Raw genomic sequence first — 14,252 nt, 5'->3', positions numbered from 1 at the left:
ATCAGTCTGTGACTTCTGAAACCAGAAGCTCTGAGGATCATGTGGCTGATGACTGATAGTTCACTCTGCAATCAGCCACCCCTTGCTGCTTGGATGTATTTGTATATCCACAGTGTGCTTGCTCCCACTGTGAGCTCCCTGGCGCAATAACAATCCTCTTACAACTGCTGAGATGTTTAAAGGAAGCTCTGGGGTTAGTTCAGCTGCTCTCTAGTTTCTAGCCTAACTCTAAGGTGTGTCCTGTGCCATATGTTCTCTCTCCTCTACCATTTGGCCTATTCCAGAGGCAAAATTGGGGAGGTGCTGCTATACATGACCCTCAGATTACCTGTGATTGAAACTCCGATGATCAGAGAAGGCTTGGTATTGTGTCCTAAGGGTGAATCCCAGAATTTCAATGAGGGTCATGCAAAATTTGTACAAAGTTTGACGAATGAAGTCGAGACCTTGGAACACAGCCCATTATTATCATTGTCTTCTTTACTTTGGTTCTTCAAGGATGAGGAAAGGCCACTCTGTCCCAGTTGGGTACCTATCAGAGCCACTGGAGTTGTACTGCTCTCTCCTGTATCCCTGCCATCTTTGTGTGCTATAGACAGAGGCCGCCTGTGATTGGCACACAGATAGGAAAGAGCTGCTGGATGGGCCACACATGCAGCCCAAGACCAACGGTCAGTCAATAGCCCAGAGCCCTGCACTCATCTTGTATCTAAAGTGAGTGAGTCAAAAAAATATAATGATGATAACAATAGCATTACTAGCTAACCACAATATTTCACAGTGTGCTAGGTACTATGCCAGAGCGTTTTCTTGGGTCAGCTCAATTAGAGCCTCGTGGCAACCCAATGAGGTTATAATCCCAGTTTTACAGACAGACACTGAGGCTCCAAAAGGATATGTAACTAGACGTAGAGTAAGTGATATAGATGAGATTAGAACCAAGGCCGCCCGAATTCAATGCCTATACGTGACACACCATCACTAGGAAGGATGCAGCTTAAGGTTACTTGGGAACAAGGCCACAAGGCTTGTTTTTCTGTTTAGTTTTGATGAGGTACCAATATCCTCATTCAGACCCAGATGATTTTGCCCTCATGTGACTAGATGTGGAATACTATTATTAATGAGTGGAGTCCAAAAAAAGGACAGGGCGGCCGGTTGGCTCAGTTGGTTAGAGCGCAGTGCTCCTAACACTAAGGTCGCCAGTTTGATTCCCACATGGGCCAGTGAGCTGCGCCCTCCACAACTAGATTGAAAACAACAACTTGACTTGGAGCTGATGGGTCCTGGAAAAACACACTGCTCTCCAATATTCCCCAGTAAAAAAAAAATTTTTTTTAAACAAACAAGCAAAGTAAGGACAGAGAGGCCGGAACTTGTGGAGGACACTCCCAGCCCACAGCACAGTACATCAAAGATCCCAGATGCCCCCTATATGACAGGTGGAAAAGATCAGATGCTTTGCTAGCTAGGCTAGTTTCCCTGCTCCCCAAGTTTAAAGGAAACTGGCAAGAAAGAGATAAGGTTTTTGTAGAAGTTGAATGCCTTTTGCCTCTTGGAGATGCTTCCCTCTCCTCCATGGTGATCCTCACTCCCACTCACCATGAAGCCAAGTAAGGATGTCTCCAAAAACTAGGGATAGGGTGGGGAGGAGTGCCAGTAACAGCAGGAAACCGGCATCTCATTCTCTGCTTGGGCATACGCATATGTTAGAGAGGAGACTTCCTCCCTCCCGGCGAGTGGAAGGTGATTCAATAAGCCCACTGTCTAAGATGGGAGGGTGGCCAGAAGAGGGCTGTGCGACAGCCCATGTTTATGCCATTTGAGTGGCCAAAGATACCTGAATTTCCCATGGATCAAGTGGACCCAGAAGAGGGTAGCTAGGCTTGAACTGTCCTACTGTGCCCCACCCAAGCAGCCCCATCAAAAAAGAGGTTGTATGATGCCTTGCTGGGGCAGATCTACTAAAATAGGGCCTGGGTAGTGAATAGCCCCTAAGGGCTCCCTGAAGATTTCATGAGCCCTTTACTCCATGAGCCAACATTTGGATGTCTGACACACAGACCATCGGTAGTGGTAGATGGTATTTTCCAAAAGTGGCCATAGTAATATTTCTGGTCTCAGATGCACTTCCAGAACCTTGCCAGTTCCATCAAGAGGTGGCATCTATTTCCCCTCCCCTTAAGACTTTATGACCACCTTAAGGAATTGAATGCAGTGAACGTGATGCTGTGTGACTTCTGAGGCTAGGAGATAAAAGACAACATGGCCTCTGTCTTTGTCTCTCTCTCTCTCTCTCTCTCCCTGTGTGTGTGTGTGTGTGTGTGTGTGTGTGTGTGTGTGTGTGTCCCTGGATGTTTGTCCTTGGATAAAAGCCACTACCCGGTGAGGAGGCTCACATGGAGAGGCCACATACACATGTTCTGACCAACAGCCCCAGCTAAGATCTCAGTTGACTGCCAGCGTCAAATACTAGACTTAGGCGTGAGTGAGTGAGCGAGCTTCCTGATAGTCCAACCCTCAGCCTGTTAGCCTCCCCAGCTGATCCAAGTAGAGCAGAGATGAGCCAACCATGCTGATCCATGCCAAAAATTGAGGATTGAGGAGCAAATAAATGTTCTCATTGTTTTAACCCACTACATTTTGGGGTGATTTGTTTTGCAGCCTAAGTAACTGGAATACATTTACCTAGGGAGCCCTAACAGTCAACAGTTAAGTAAGAGAAGTTTGACCCTTTCCCCCACTCTTCTCTCTATCCAACACACCCAGGAATCCATAGCTTAGACTAGGAAAGAGAAAAGGGAGTTAGTCTCCTAGAAGCAGACCACTAGCTTCCTCCACTCTGGGGAGAGGAAGGGAAAAGAGTAAAGTGCAGACCCTTCCCACTGCAGTTCCCCAGCCACAACCTGGCCAATATAAAGGAGGGAATTTTTGAATCAGAGATGAAACTAAGGTTTTAAACTGGGCAGAAACTTAAGTGAAAGTGATTAGGAAGTATGCAATCTCCTTCAGGTGCCATTTAAAAATCTGTCACCCGAGGAGAGGGGAGATTAGACAATACAGAGGGGCACAATGGGTGAAAAATAGAACTATTTCATGCGTGTGCCTCTCTGAATTGAGACTTTTCAGTAAAGTGGTTATTTTTATCAAGTAACCAAATTTATTCCTACCAAAGGACCAAGTATGGGCACCATCCTTGTGGCAGTGAAAATGTTTATTTTAGAAGTTAGATAAAAAATTTAAAAAAAAGAAGTTAGATGATATAAGAAGATGTGGCTGGAAGCATGGAGACCCTGAGCCCGGATCAGAGTAACTCCTACCAAGAAATGATAGTAGTGTTTTGAGAAGGGGGTGTCACTGGATTAGGATGTGCCATGAAACCTGATATCTTAGCCACAGGTATGATGTGGCTAATTTTTGCCAGATTATTCTGTGGCAGACATCACCCTAGGAGCTTTTTATTTACATTTCACAACAACCAATGGAGATGGGTTCTTTTGATAGCCCCATTTCACAGACAGGGAAGCTGAGGTTCGGGGAGATTAAGTAACTTTCCCGGGTTCACTTTCTCAAGGCCGGTCTCTCTCTCATTTACACAAAGATTAAGTAACTTTCCCGGGGTGGCAGAGCAAGAATATGAAGCCAAGTCTAACTCCAGAAAATTCCAGAAAACTGGCTGCTTTGCCTCTCCTCTTGAGGGAGGGCAGAATTGAGGGCTGTTCTGTTAAGACAGGAAGTTTTATTCTCAGTTCACCTGGAACTCCAAGCTAAATATATTTAGAAATTGTCAATTTCCCTTCCACCCTGAATCTTGTCTATTTCTGACCTTTTATAGTGGCTAGTAGGTGACTCTGCTTCCTGCCCCACAGACCAACTCTTGCCCCACGATGTCCGTGGAGATGGTTCACCTATAGGACAGCTGGGTCCCCTTACATCTTCCCCTGATATGAATAGGCCTACAAACAAGGGATCTGTTGACTACGGGAGGACTCCCAGTGGTCCCAGCTGGGCAGAACCAAGCAGGACTTGACTCCCCTCCCTCTGAGTCACCTCGTTGCAGTCCAGCCACCATTCCTTCTCTTCCCTATGCTTCAAAGCTCAGGATAGAAGAAATGGCTCCCTGGTCTGAAACCACGTTTCACCGGGTACAATTATTCTGTCATTAAAGCGGACAAAATAGATATTTTTGTAATTGTGCACATATATTCTCAAAAGACTAAAAAGTATCCTCAAAACTCTACTCTTGTTGTATAATCTGTTAGACATCTATGAGCTACACTTACGTCATCCTGCCCAGCGCCACTCAGCATCAAAGACCCTCAGGCTGATAGATGCCTCCTAAGGGAGCATTTAGTCTGCCTCTGCTCCATACAAAAAGAGACTACCCACCCTCTCTCTGACCATCCCTTTCTAAGGCAAAGCCTTTCCTTAGGTTGAGCCAGAATTGGCATTCCTAGTGACTCCCACACAGTGGTCTCTGCTTCGTCTGCTGGAATCTGAGGAGAATCTTTTTCCTTTTCCATGTGTGGAGGCAAGATTCAGGCACTCTTATAGGCTGAACTGTGTCCCCCTCTAAAATGCATATGCTGAAATCCTAACCCCAATGTGACTGTAATTGGAGATAGGGTCTATAAAGAGGCAATTAAGTTAAAATGAGGTCATTTAGCTGGACCCTAATCCAACATGACTGGTGTCCTTAAAAGAAGATCAGGGCAAAGACACACACAGAGGGAAAGCCATGTGAAAAAGCAGGGAGAAGAGAGCCATCTACAAGCCAAGGAGAGAGGCCTCAGAAGAAGCCAACCCTGCCAACCCTCAATTTTGGACTTCCAGCATCCAGACCATAGACAATAAATGTCTGTTCTTTGAGCTGCACATTCCGTGGTACTTCATTATGGCGACCCCAGCAGACTAACACAGGTCCTCTACCAAGCCCCCTGTTCAGCCTAAGAAGACCCTGCTCTTCTTGCTGAACCCCAAAGAAGCTTCATTGTACCTTCCCCGTGTTGCTAACTCCCCACCCCCTGCACTCTGGTGGCTCTGATGACCAGAAGGCGAAGTCCTACACCCAGGTGGCCTGAGCGTTGCAGACGAAGGCATGCCTGTGACTTCCTGTTTGGACTCTGTACTGCTGTCCATGGAGTGTAATATTTGTTTAACTTTTATCGAATTGCACTCTTAGCTCACTTTGAACTTATAGTACACGAAGAGCCCCAGACCTTGTTCAATACTATTGCTGTCAAAAAGCCACATCTTCCACTTCCAGTTCTTTCATATTTATTTTTTCCAGACTGATGTTCCATATTGGATGGTGGCCACAGGGATATTTTGTAGACTTTTCCACCTACATGCAGAACATCTGGCCCTATTACATTTTAACTCAGAGCTTCCTATTTGTGGGTTTTGGGGGGAAGTGGAGGTTCAGAAGAGGGACAAGGATTGTTTTTCTACCTTTAACATACTAGTTAACACCATTAGCTTAGGGTCATGCATAAATCTAATTTTATGTCACCAAAATTCTCATATATAACATTGATAAAACAGGAAATAGGTCATACAAAACAGGTCATATAAAAGGATCCTGTTGAATAGGAAACAAGACAGAACCCAGTAGTAGCTGACTCTGGAGAATGCATTCAAAGTTGATGTGAATTTGTTAATATAACTTGGGTTGGAAAACTCAACCAACTGAAAAGTCCATCTAACTCTGCCCTTACCTGCCTTCCATTCATTTAGCAAACGCTCCCTGAGGGCCACACTTCTTCCACTTGTCCCACTGGAGTAACATCCATAAACTCACTATCTTCTCTATAAAGCAGTATGCCCAGGTCTTTGTCCTTTGTGCTCTGCTAGAGCTTCTTTATCCTAGTGTTCCAAGATTTAATGATTAAGGCTGTCCTACTCCAGACATGACATCTATAATTTTTCGGACTTATAAGTCTTAAATAAATGTCTCCCTGGACTTCTACGTCTGGCCATATGGCAGAGAAGATGATCAGAAAAACCTCCCTATGTAGCACACTGAAAAATGGTGGGTTCCATGCAAAAGGCATCTTTTTTAACGCATGAATGAGCTGGTGGGAAAGTAAGTGAATTCCTTGGAAGCTAGAAATGACAAGAAAGCACTAATCCAAGAGGGATAAGCACACCCTAGAGAGTCTTTTCTCTGAAGTATCTGCTCTTTCACAGACCACACATGCGGGGGACAGAGACAAAGTTGGGGATCTGAGACCTCTGTCTAAAGCTTGGAATCTCAAAGGACAACACTCTGAAGGGTGAATAAGAATAAAATCCACACCAGAGAAGAAGACGATGGGGACATGTAGCTACTAGGGCCTTGGAAATTCCTAACCACAAGGCCACCTTCACAAAGGTTTGGGGCCTGAAATCACACTAGTGACCCAAAACATCTCTAGCTAAATTTAGTTTATAGTGACCCTGACTTATTAATGTTCTGGGTACAAGACTGAATCAAATACAGACTCTAATTATAAACCCAGGGCTCAACTGGCTCCCACAGAGAGAACTCTGAGGACCACACAATGAAAAAATCATTAGACACATGAGGAGACACCCCAAGGTCCCTTGTGCCTGGTGTTGGTGACACATTCGGGGCTGCATCTCTTCAGTATTACCTCCACCAGCTTTTACAATACGACAGTCAAATTGGGAGCCCAGTTTCCAGAGTGCCCTTCAGAAACTTGTATTTTGCTCAGGGCAGCCGGCAGGTCCTTACGTGCAGCGTCTCTGTCATAGAAAATCATTTCAACACTTTTACCTTTGAGTTCTTTTAAAACTCTTGGGTGGATGCCACCAGATCTCATTAGCTAAACTTGTTTGCCAACAGATGTAGAACCTTGGGGTGACCAGCACTCTTTTATATACACCCTCTGACTATTTGTCACACCAGCAATCTCATTTTTTGGATTCCATCTTTAGGAAATAATCTGAGATGTCCTTAACGATTAGGCACAAAGATGTTTTGCTCTTCTCATAGCACCTATGAAATGGTCTTACTTAATTATTTGTTTCTTTTCTCCAGTGTGGATCCAAGCTCCATTAGTCCCTCTTCTAATTAACATTATGATAATAATAATAATAATGGTAGGTAACATGATTGTTTACTGTATGCCAAGTGCTCTGCTCTGCACTTTATATACATTGTCATTTAACTCTCACAAAGACTTTATGAGGTTAGTATAATTATCGACATTATCGATTATTAATATCATCATTTTACAAATGAAGAAACTGAAGGCTTAGTGGAGTTATTAAAAAGCCCCCAAACATAACTAGTTAGTGGTGGAGTTGAGACTTGAACTTTGCCATTAATTACAAAATTAACAACACACGTGACAGTTTTGTGGGGTTTTTTGCCATTTGACATTAATTTCTATGCTTTCAATAAGTACAATATGCCTGGTATACGGCGAAGCTTCAGAGGAGTTCACCAGTCTCTTAAGTCATTCCATGGAACAGGCAGTATCTCAGACAAGAGTGTCCTAGATATTTAAGTTTCTTGTCTAGTGTGGAAGAACCTGTTGGTAAGTCTACTCAGATGTCTGCCCCTACTGCCCCTAGGATCTCAGCTGTCCTGATTTGTCCCTTCTGGCAGAGTCCTGATTTTGTTTAGGTTCTCACTGCCCACACAGCTCGCAGGTACCATATCCCAAGTAGCGAATCTTCACATTAGGCAATCGTGGTAATTCCATCCTCTATGCTCTGATGGTTCTTGGCAAGGGTATGTGATGCTCTTCTAGCTGAAGAGATGTGAACGTCTATGGGAATGGGGGGCAGGGGCAAAGAGTTATGAGATTTTCCTTGCTCTTAAAAGAAGACAGAAGACAGTCCAGTCCCTTTTCCATCCTCTGGATATGGTATGAGGAATAGATGATTGGAGCTGTGGCAGCCATATTGGTACCATGAGGGAAAAGAGCCAAAAACAACTGTCACGTGTGTTGTTAATTTTTTTCACTTGTCTTTTAATTTTGTAAGCATTATTTTTTTATTTTTAAAAAAACTGGTTTTCACAGGATTTTAATTTTTAAAAATATATTTTTTATGGTTCTTGTTTCTGATATTGTTTGAATTGGAACTTTGGGTTGTGATAGAAATTGAGTTAAAATAAGCTTAGGCAAAAATGAGAATGTATTCATTCACATAACCAGAAAGAACAAGAGTGTAACCCAGCATTACAGGGAGCAGGGACTAGGCACCAACTCTTTGCTTATCAACTTGCTTTTCTCTCCTTGTCAGCTTTATTTTCTCACAATGTCTATATCCAAAACATAAGATTCATCTCCAAAGGCAGTGCCAGCACACACCTCTCTTCAGTTTCATGAGCAGAGAGGGGGTTCAGAGAATCACAAAGTGGCTCAGATTAGCGGCCAGGGAAGAGATTAGCCCAGCTTGGATAAGGAGGTCACCTCTAGCCCAGCCACGGTGGCAAGATGGATTCACATATGAAAATACCTTTTGTTCAAACCACATGTCCATGGTGGGGGAGAGTAAAGGGGGTAAGTTCCTCAGAAGAGGGGATTCGTGGACAGACAAGCCAAAGGATGCCTATCTCAGGTGCCCAAAGTGTGCAAATAGTCTCACATCTTTTCCTCTGTTACTCATGGTTATATATTTCATGTTAAAATTTTTAATATATCTGGAATTTATTTTGGTGTAAGTATAAAATATACATCTAATGTTTTATGTTTTCCAAATTGGTAGGCAATTGCCCCAACACACAACCATGTGATGAGTTACAGAAATAAGACCCATAACAACCGTGCCTATTTTCTTCATTTGTGTTCTATTTTATTTTTCTATATGTATTTATATATTTATATATATTCACTGATTGTTCCTATTTCCTTTCTGTTTCTCCTATTATTTTTTATGTAAAGATTGTTCGTAGTTTTACATCAGGAGTGGTTAACTTACAATTTAGTTTATAGGTTACGGACTATACAGGTGAGAGATTGGAACTGAATGAGAAGAGGAATTAACACCACCCGATGGCAGCTAATGACTGATGGGACTTTGTGAAAAGGGCAAAAGCATTTCATTTGTATGAGGGCTAATTGCATCATCTTAAGTGAAAGCATAATGTGTTTTGTTATTACTATTGTGTGGAAGTTAAATCTGGATGAAATGCTGAGAATGCATGCAATCAATGAATTTTGCCTCTCTGCTCTTAGCTCAATTCCCTCTGTCTGTGTTCCATTCTGTTTTGAAGAAGTTTGGGACCATGCAAATCACACTTTTTGGACTCCTTTGCCAACAGGTGATTCTGGTGTCATTTCCTGTGGGGTTAGTGGCAGCAGCAACAGCTCTGGTGGTGGTGATGGCAAGCTGGCACGGTGACAGCTGGTGGTGAAGCAGTGGCCAGGTGCAGGTGTATAGATAGACACCCAGGACCTGGGAGCTGGACATGCAATCCACAGGGAGGGGGTTGAAGGACTCTTCCCTCAGAAACTGTGGGAGGCAGAACGACCCCCCTACCCCAATAATCAGTGTCCTAAACCTGTGAATATGTTGCCTTTCGTAGTAAAAAAGACTTTGCAGATGTGATTAAATGAAAAATCTCAAGATGGGACGTTATCCTGGTTTATCCGGTGGTCTCAGTGTCATCACAAGGGTCCTTATAAGAGCGAGGCAGAAGGCTCAGAGTCAGAGAGTGAAGATGTGAGGATGGAAGTAGAGCTCAGACAGAAGGAGGGAGATTTGAACATTTGAAGATGCTAAACTAGTGCATTTAAAGATGGAGGCAGAGGCCACGAGCCAAGGAATGCAGGTGGCCTAGAGAAGACAGAAAAGACAGGAAATGGATTCTCCCTAGGCCTCCAGAAGGAATGCAGTCCTTATGACACCTTGATTTTAGCCCTGAAAGACACAATTTCAGACTTCTGACCTCCAGAATTGTAAGAAAATAAATGTGTATTATTTAAACCATTAAATCTGCAGTTATTTGTTACAGTAGTAGTCGGAAACTAATACAGAAACTAATACTAACAACTAATACAGAAGTTAATTAGCCCCAGATAAAAAAGGCTTCCAGAAGTAACCTTTGGGAATCTGCCAGCAAGAAAGGTTGGCTGGCACACCAATCACACTGCAGCGATGGCCAACAGCATGCAGTGAAACTGCTTTATCTAGTTTTACTTATTTGTATGTGCCCTAAGGGGAGGAACAGGAGGCCACAGCTCAAGGAGTAAATCTGAGAGGCTCTGTCACAAGACTCGTCTGCCAGTCTCTCCCATGGGGTGGCCAGTGTCTCAGGAGGCTTCTCAGACCTTCATGCAAATAAACCTGTGGAAGACACATTCCTCCAGTTCAAAAGGTCCAGACACACCTGAACCCCCAAAGTGGATTCAGGTCAGAACCAAGGTGGCACCTCCTCACCATCTATATGCATGTTATCTTCACAATCACCTTTGAGGTAGGCACCACTGCCCCGTTTTGAACCAAAGAACTGTATTTGCTAGGGTTGCCGTAACAAAGTACCACACACTGGAAGGCTTAAACATCGGAAATTTACCATCTCATAGTTTTGGAGGCTGGAAGTCTTAGACCAAGGTGCTGGTGGGGTTGGTTCTTTCTGTGGGCTCTCCTGGGCTTGTTCATGGCCAACTTCTCCATGTATCTCTTCACATCATCTTGCCTCTATGCATGTGTGTGCCCAAATTTCCTCTTCTTCTAAGCACACCAGTCATATCGGATTTAGGTCCACTCCTAATTTAACTTGATTACCTCTGTAAAGACCCTACCTCCAAGTAAGATCACATACTGAGGTACTAGAATTTAGGACAACATACCTTTTTTGGAAGACACAAGTCAACCCATAATAGGAACGAGGGCGGAGCAAAAATTTAAACCCCAGTGTGTGTCGCCTTCCACGTGCAGCTACCAGACACAGCAGGGGGGAAAAATGTGTCTTATGTATTTTTGCCTTCTAAGCTAGGTTTAATTCCTATGGTTTCTAGGAAATGGTTTTTATATCTTTAGGGGGAAAAAGGTTTTTCTATTATCTACCAACCTGTCTCTACCCCTCCCCTCATCACACACATCAGACAGGTGCTTCTCAAAGCATTTTCTCAGTGAAAGCTACGTTCTCACAGTACAAATCAATATTTGAGTAGCACTTATTAGAAGCTTTTCCAAGTGTTTGCTCATCCTGTCCTGGACGGTGGAAAGATGATTGCAGTATTGTTCTGCCTATTTTTTTAGTGACAACTGGGAGACAAAAAGTGATTGGGGACGGTTACACAATTCAGAAAGTGCTCAACTGGAACCTGGCTGAGGTCTCCTCACCCAGACTCCAGGAGAGCCTTCTGTGGCCTACTCCCGCCTCAGCCATCCACCTTGCCTGGGGAACACCAGCCTTCCACAGCAAGACCAATGGGCAGTGAGAGTTTGTTCACGATCATCAACCACACCATGGCGTTGAGGCCCACAAAGAGCTGGGAAGGTTGGTTCTGGTCCAAGGCAGTGGTGCCAATAATTAAAAACCAGCCACATCCATCAATGTCCTTCACTGAAGGCCTGGTGGACCCACCTACAGGATACATAATTTCCTCATGCAACATGAAGGAAAAGAGTCTGTTCTTTTTTTTTTTTTTTTTTTTTTAGATTTTATTGGGGAAGGGGAACAGGACTTTATTGGGGAACCGTGTGCACTTCCAGGACTTTTTACCAAGTCAAGTTGTTGTCCTTTCAGTCTTAGTTGTGGAGGGCGCAGCTCAGCTCCAGGTCCAGTTGCCGTTGCTAGTTGCAGGGGGCGCAGCCCATCATCCCTTGCAGGACTTGAACTGGCAACCTTGTGGTTGAGAGGATGCACTTCAACCAACTGAGCCATCCGGGAACTCAGTGGCAGCTCAGCTCAAGGTGCCGTGTTCAATCTTAGTTGCAGGGGGCGCTGCCCACCATCCCTTGCGGGACTCGAGTAGTTGAACCGGCAACCTTGTGATTGAGAGCCCACTGGCCCATGTGGGAATCGAACTGGCAGCCTTTGGAGTTAGGAGCACGGAGCTCCAACTGCCTGAGCCACCAGGCCGGCCCCAAGTCTATTCTTTTTAAGGGAAGAAATTGTAACTGTGCTTCCATATTGTTGAACAGGAACAGCATTCACTTCACAGGCAGATGGCTCTTTGTTTAGGGAAACCTCTTGAGGGAACTTGTTTAAGAAAGGGGAGGCCCCATGGCCATGGCACTCTTAGACAAGAGACACACACCACCTACCTGCAAACCTGTCTGCCCCCAACTCAGAGGGGGTGTATGTGTGCACCTGCCCTGTGCGAGAGTGCAGTACCTTGTGCAAGTGGGCCTGTTTGTATGCTGAGTACCATTTAAAAATGGAGACATTTCATTTAAAAATCCCATTTCTCTTTTCTCCTTGGAAAAATGAGCCTACCTGGTAATTCTGAGTTCATACCCCACTTGGCAATAATAGCCTGAAGAGTGACTTCCTCCAGGATATGTGCTCCACAGATGGGCAGCTACCCACTGTCTCACTTCACAGGTAACAATTAAATTTATCCCAGCTATTGGCTGCCTGGCCTCTGTAGACATTTGGGGGAGGGAGGGGGATATGTACTGAGGTACATAAAAAGAAATCAACACTCAATAGAATAAAAAGCTCCAAGAGATTGTTAGGTAGGCTTCTACAAGAAAGGAGATGTGAGGAAGGATCTGGATGAAGCAGAAGGCTTGCGGGGCGGGGGGTGGGGGGGACGACCAGGGGGGTTAAGCATTAGCTAGCTGGCCAGGGATAAATTCTGGATGGTTGAGATAGCTGAAAATGTTGAATATTCACTTTGAAGCTAATTCCAGTCTTCGCTGTTATAATCTTCCTCATTGATTCAGAAACCAAGGATTAAAGCTGTGCACAACAGTCTTGTGTTAATGGACCGTTCAAAGGTCCAAAAAGTGAAGAAAAGGCTGTTCCAAGCCAGGGGACCCAAAGAAGACAGCAGTGGGCAGTGGCATTTAGGAGCAGCAGGAGGAGAAGCTGCAACACAGTTGACCTTGGAGCTGGCTTGAGACAACCCCTTTTCTACTAGAGTAACCTTCAGAAGACGAACCCCACAGAACCTTTAATTCTGTCCTGGGAAACCAGACCAGAGAAGTATGTTTATGTGGCAAGGAATACATGCATCATTTATTTCACTTTGTATTTGGTGACCCATGCATTGGTGTAATGTTCCCTACAAGGCTGTAAACTTCTTGTAGACCAGGGCAATGTCACTTTTCTATCCTCCAAAATCAAGCATAATCCCTAATACATAATAGGTCATAAATGGCTATAAATAAATAAATTCTGCCACAACTCTGGTGTGATCCAATAAATTGAGCAAGGCCAATGGAAGGACATTTGCCACCCTTCTTGTGCAAGCAAATTTGCTGCAGGATGAAGATAAGAACTAAATCTCTTTGGGGAAAAAATATGGCAATATGTGTTTTAGAAGTTCATACCCATGGAGCATTTTCTCAATCTGTTGAGATTTTGCTTCCCAGCAATTGTCATCAGTTTGGCTCAAATAAACTCTTAATAAGTTTAAAAAAAAAAAAGTTCATACCTATTCACTCAGTAAACCCACTTCTCAGAATCTGTCCTAATTAAACAAGCCAAAAGACATTGGCACAAAAATCTTAATTTAAATATGTCTTAAACTAGCCAAACTTTGGAAGTATTCTACATGTGTGGAAATAGAAAAATTATTAAATAATTAATGGTACAGCTGTTTGATCGAATGTTATATAGCTATTAAAATAATTATCCATCCTGTGTAGCAAAATTTAAGATGTTAATGAGGCAATGTTAAGGATTTTTAAGTAGTACACATGATTTTTCATATCAATCACACTGGGCTTTTCCAGGTGGCAAGAAACAAAGTTGACTCTTTTGTTGGCCAGGAGTTTAGTCTAAGGACACGTGGGGAAGTAGGGAGACAGGACACAATGGACCTGCTGTAAAGTCAAGCAATGCAGAGAATAAACATCGTTTGGGGCCTAAAGTTTATTCAGGTTGTCACCTCACTATGCTACAAGCCCTCAGTACTGGGTGGCTGGGCTCCCTTCCGTGAGCTCTTCCACACGGTGCACCTGTCTTTGTTTCTATAGCTCAGTTTTTTCCTCTACTCAAGCCTCTGTTTACTCTGACTTCCGCAGCTTTGTGGCTTCTGTCACCTAATGGTTTCTGCTTACAGATTTCTACTTGTCCCCAGTTTTCTGTGTGTCTCACAGTTAAACTCCCCAAGAAA

Source organism: Rhinolophus hipposideros (assembly GCF_964194185.1).
Source record: "Rhinolophus hipposideros genome assembly, chromosome: 7".
Classification (NCBI taxonomy): domain Eukaryota; kingdom Metazoa; phylum Chordata; class Mammalia; order Chiroptera; family Rhinolophidae; genus Rhinolophus; species Rhinolophus hipposideros.
The sequence above is the reverse complement of the archived record's forward strand: the minus strand, read 5'-3'. Positions refer to the sequence as shown.